Below are 6,000 nucleotides of genomic sequence, written 5' to 3' on the forward strand. Positions count from 1 at the left end.
AATGGGACCAAGAGACAAGAAGACAAAAAGAAAGCAGACAGACTCTCTGGGAGGGAATACTTCTGCAGGCCTGCTCCCCCATCTCGGCAGGCTTGAGACCCAAAGCTTTTACCCTTCCAAACGGTCCCTCAGTATCCTGTCCGCTGGCCCCATGACCCGACCTGCCCTCTCTCAGCCCAGCTCCCCCCAGGGCAGGTGAGCGCTGTGTCTCAGACCATGGGCTTGGGCTGCTGAAGCTGCCATCATGTCCCCACCCCACCTCAGGCTGAGTCTGGCACCTGCTCAGGACCAGGCATGCCCAGGTCAAGGGGACCCAAGATCAAGGACAGCCCCCATCAAAGGGTACAGTACGAGTGCTTGGGGGCCTACAGCACCGTGGTTAGGCCCGCAGGTTTCAGTATCACGGACATTTGTCCTTGAGGCCTAGGTCACCACCTAATCACTCTGTGACTTTGGGCAAGTCATATCACCGCTCTGACCCTCTGTTTTCCCACCTGTAAAAGGGGATAATAATCACAACATGTTCCTTGTTTTATAGGGTTGCGATTTTATTGTGAGGGGTAAATGTATATAAAGCGCTTAACGTAAGCACCTGACACCTTACAAGCTCTCAACAATTGATAGTAAAAACATAGGGGTGGCATAGGGGTGACAGAAGGGACAAAGGTCAGGGATCCTGAACTTTTCTTAATTTACTGGGACCCTGGGCACATCAGAAAACCTTTCTGATACTCAATATCTTCACCTATGAAGGCTAAAACCCCTCCCTTGCCTTGTTCAAGTTCAGACAGTAGCATGAGGTGGGCCCAGGCCAGCGGGCATGCAACTCCCCCTCCGTAAAAGATGCCCAGCTCCTTGGGCACCTCAGGAACAGCTCTGGCTTCTCCCTGGGTCCTTCCACTAGATGGTGGCTAGCTGACTGTTTCTGGATTGTCAACACCCCCTGCTGGTCAGATGAGGATGTCCGCAGAGCCGTCTCCAGGAGCTAGTGTGATTGGTGCGGCTGGGGTTCACTCTTATATAGGGGTCAGAAAAGCAGGACTGCTCCCTGGAACTGCCTAGGACTCACCTACCGGGCGGCTGGGACCACAGATGCAAGGAGTGTCCCAGGGGCCTGTTTCAGACCACCAGGAACTGTGATCATTAGTAACTGATGTGCGGTAAATATCGGGCAGCGTGTTAAGTGCTTTCCGTGCGTCATCATTTCACCCTCCTAATGACCTGCGGGGTTAACTCGTATTGATATATTATAATAAACTGTAATACCTATTTTGCAGATGAGGAAACAGACTCCGAGAGACTGGGTAACTTGCCCAAGGCAACACAACTAAAAAGGGGCAGAGCCAGTTTTGCTGCCCAGATCAGGCTGTCTCCTGAGCGTGGCCATCTCCCGTACAACCCAGGCTTGTCTCAGAGAAGGTGCTGGGAGGACAGGGGTATGGTGCTGTCCAGGACTGGTCTAACTCGGGGACAGGAGGCAGCTGGCACCATGGGAAGCATCACGAGACCTAGTGTCACTTTGCTCACTTGACTGCTCTGTTGCCATGCGGCCCCGGTTACTTCATCTGTAAAATGGGAAGTCTGTGGGACTTCCCCGGCGGTCCAGTGGTTAAGACTCCGTGCTTCCACAGCAGGGGGCAGGAGTTCGATCCCTGGCCGGGGAACTAAGATCCCGCATGCTGCCCAGAGCAGCCAAAAAACAAAAGAGAGAGAGAGAGAAGCCTGTACCACATACCCCGGAGGTCCTTCCTGCCTCTGATTCATTCCACCACTCCCACCTCCATCAAATCGGTAATCTCATTGATGATGTAACTTCACAGCAGTCTAACTAATGCTTCTTAACCTGGGGTCCCCGGACCTCTCCGCACTTCAGGAGCTGTCTGGAATTACGAGGAAAGTTGTACATGAGTGTATACGTATTTCAACATGCATTTTCCCAGGGCAAGTGTCCATATCGGCACCAGATTCTAATCCCCAAAAGCGAAGAATCATTCATTATTCTAGCTTTCTAGAATTTCCCTAACCTCCATCTAAATTTTTAGGGGGACAAGTAGAGAAAGCTGAGTCCCTACCGTGTAAAGTTCTTCCCTTCACTGTGTTTAAAGTACCCTCAGGCTTCCTGGAGCCACACCTGCTCCTGCACCCCAGTCTTCTACCCTCCAGCCACACTGACCCATGGAAGCTCCAGCCCCCACTGCTTCCGGTTAGTCTCTGCCTCCACGCTGAGGTTCCGACCTCCTCTATCTCGTCTTTGCGAGTCCTCACCCCCATGTCCTTCCCTGAACCAGCGGCGCCAGGAGGCTGGTCTTTCGTGAGGTAGGTGCAGTGACCAGGACGGCCAGTAGGGGTCGCAGGGCGGAGGAACCACGAGGAGCGTCCGAGGGCAGGATCTCGCGTCTTTATTGGCCCCCTTGGCAGCCTGGAGGTGAGGAAAGCATGGCAGCAGTCAGGAGGCCTGTGTTCTGGGTCTGGACTTTCCCCTCCATAGGGCTCAGGTTTTCCATCTGTAAAGTGGAAGGAGGTGGCCTAGAATCACCAGACGGTTGCTGGGCAATCTTGCTGCACCAACGTCCTGTGGACATTTCTGATGATGCTGGAGGGAAGAGACTGTCTTGAAGTGCCCTTGGCAGAAGCACTTGGCCCAGCAGCCTTAGGGAATGAAACAAAATGACTCCAGGGCCCCTTCCCAGACTTGACTAAGAAAACAAGAGCCCATTGTCCTGCAGCTTAAGGGGAAGTCTTACCCCTGGGAGAAATGACGGCTCTCAATAGGGCTGCCACATGAGCTGCCTGGGGTGATGAGGGAAATGGAGACCCCACTGGAGGCCTCCCAGGGGTGGGCTGGGGCCTTGAGATGGGGGTTCATGGGACCTTGGTGATAGGTGACAGCCTCCTAGTGTACAGCATCTGCCCATGTCTGGAGAAGCTCAGGGGGACCTGGTGGGAAGGCAGGAAGTGTTGACCTGCCCTCAGCAGCTGCAGCGGACAGGCCTGGACCATCCTCCTGACGCAGCTGCTGGGGGGGTCTCCTGTCCCAGTTCTTCTGAACCCTCCCTCTCCATCAGCTCTAAATTCTGGGTCCAGAGAGAGAGCAAGGTGAAGACTCGAGGATGAGGGAGGGCCCTGCAGAGATGCATGGGGTGGGGGAGTGCCCTACCATCTACCCCAGGACCCCCTCCAAGGAAGAGGACCAAGTCCTCATAGGCACAAAAAGACCCTCTCCCTCTCCCACCTCCAACCTCTTGCTTTTTTCACCCTACCCGTCTCCCACCCCCAAATGATTAAAACAAGACACAGGCATGACAAGGATGGAGAAGGTTCTCTACAAAAATTATAATGAGCCTGAGGGAGGGGTACTTTGTACAGTGGTGGGAATCTGGGAGCCCGCCCCACCCCAGCACTGAGAGAACAGGGAGGGGGCTGAGGCCGTACACGGACAGGGAACAGGAGAGAAAGGGCAGCACCTGGGGCTCCAGGAAAGTCAAGTCGGCACTTGGGGGTGGCCCCAGGCCCAGAGAACGGGGAGCAGGACTGCAGTGGGCTCAAAGTGGCAGTGGCAGGCGACCAGGCCTTCAGTGTGGGAACAGGGACCACCTCCATCACACCCCCAGCTCTGAGCAGGTGTGTGCCCGGGGACCCACGCTCAGACAGACACACCAGAGGGAGGCCTGTGGCGTTTTGGAGGGGGTTCTCTCTCCCCTGCACCAGCCAAGGGGCCCAGGAAGGAGCTGGGGGCTGTGGCAATGCTCCCGGTAGGAGCTGCTTCCTAAGCTGAAGGTCAGGAACGGGGGCACCATTGTTGACAGAGGAGGAAGGGCACATCTGCATGCGGTGTATATGTGCACACCGTGGGGGCTCCTGAGTGACCCTCCCACATCCGTGACCTTGGTCTGAGGACCCTCTGAGTCTGGCCTTTCCCCTGGTCTCACCAGCATCACAGAGCAGGGACCCGTGCAGAACTCTCCCCTACCCGCTACCCATGCAGAATCAGGCAGCCACCCAGCTGCTTCCAGACCTTTTGCCCGGAGCCCTGGGAACCTGGGGGCAATCAGCAGTTTAGACTGTCCACATCCTCAGGCTCCCGTGTCCACATGGCAGGACTCGCCCACGCGAGGCTGGACACCCAGCCACAACCAGTCTCTGCCTGGTTTGGGCCTGGGAGACTCTGAGCCAGTTGGCAGATGCCTTTCCCCAGCCCAGAGACGCCCGCCGAGCCTCGAGGCCGTAATACTGTAGCCAGTCGCTCTAGCACCTTGGATCTATTGCCCTGACCCTCTGGGGTCCCTGGGGTTGGGGGCACCGGGCTGCACAACCAAGGAGAGAGTGAGTGGAGAAGGACAGGGCGGGGAGGGCGGAGTCAGGCTGGGCCCCACCCCGGGGTAGGCTGGAAGGGCACCGGTCACCCCCACCCCAGCCCAGCCTGGCACTCCAACTCCCCAGCATGGCCAGTGGGAGAAGGAGAAGGGGACTGGCCGTGCTTGGGGCGGGGTGGGGACTAAAGCTGGGGCATTTGGCTGAAGAGTCTAGCTGGGAACCTCCTCTCTGGGGTGTACAGGGGGAGGGGAGGCAGCCCAAACTCTTCCTGCACAAAAATGTAGGAGGAGAGTCTCCAGACTGAGCAGACCACAGGACCCGTAGAGGAGGGGTGGGGACAGACAACGGCCCCGGGGCAAGCCATGCCCACTCGCACCACACGCTCCCATCCAGCTCTGATGGGCTGATCGTCTAGTGGCCCCCGCCCTGGCACTGGGGCTGGCCTTCCACGAATGCACACGTGCTTTAGAGCCACTCAGAGAGAGGTGGCTTAGGGGCCTCGGGACCCCTCAGAATTGATGTTCTGAGTCACTCTCTTGGCCTTCCAGGTGCCTCCAGGCCATACCCTCTGCGGCAGAGTGGGGACAGGCTTTCAAGGGAGATGACCGCATGGTCCTTGCTCCCGGGAAGCGGCCGGGAAGCTGCAGGGCTGGCAACTGTGAGGACCTCGTGGTCCCACCGTGGGTGTGGCAACTTGCAACTCTTTTTGGTATGGGGATAGGAGCCCCTGTTATCTGTGGAGAAAGAGACAGAAACAGACCTCAGATAAGGGCCTTTGCAGACAGCATTTTAAGTCAGGACCAAATATTCTGACCACTTACCCTCTCTAGGCAGACCGATGATCAGGGATGGGGACGCTGGCCCCAAACTCTAAACCAGACTTCCTCCCAAACCCACCCCTGCCCAGCCATGCAGGGTAAAGGCCACAGACACCAGAAGGGGGCGGCCGTGTTTGCTGGGCTTGTGGGATGCAGGATGGAGTCAGGGCAGGGATGGGCCAACAGCGTTGCCAGTTTGACAGCAGCCTTGGGCTCCCCACGATGGCTTTTTGAACGTGACAACTCTGCCCTCAAGGCCGCTGTTGGCCCTGTTGAGAGTATCTGCCCGTTTCTGGTTACAAGGTTCAGGGACCAGTAGGTAAGATATCTGTCTTGAGGGCCTGGGCATTTGGTGAGAGGACTGGCTGCCACACCCTCCATCCCACGGGAGTCACCTTGCCCTCCCTAGGCTCTAGAGCCACACAGGCCAGGGATCAGGCCCAGCTGTGCACTGAGCGGCAGCAGGACCATGGGTGAGCTACTCGAAGCCTCTGAACCTCCACTTGCTCACCTGTAAAATGGGGATGATACAGCCCCTGCACAGGAGAGGACTTGTGCAAGGGCAACTCCAGTACCCAGGCGATGGGAGGGCTCAAAACGTCCCGGCTGTGATTACTATGACTACTGGGTCTCATCCATACGAAGACACCCACTTTCCTGCATTTTGACTTCTTCAAAATCGAGGTGCATTTGACATCAGCAATGTACACTGGCAGCTTCTCTTTCCGAATTGGGGGTGAATACGCGGGGCCTCTTGGAATTGATGGCGACCCAGTTATTATCCCCCACCCGAAAAGGCAGACAGATCCACGCCCACCCCAGGGCCTTACAAGCCCTATCTTCCCATCCCCACCGAGGCTCTGGGCAC

Source organism: Neophocaena asiaeorientalis, unplaced genomic scaffold (genome assembly GCF_003031525.2).
Source record: "Neophocaena asiaeorientalis asiaeorientalis breed wild unplaced genomic scaffold, Neophocaena_asiaeorientalis_V1.1 scaffold30, whole genome shotgun sequence".
Classification (NCBI taxonomy): domain Eukaryota; kingdom Metazoa; phylum Chordata; class Mammalia; order Artiodactyla; family Phocoenidae; genus Neophocaena; species Neophocaena asiaeorientalis.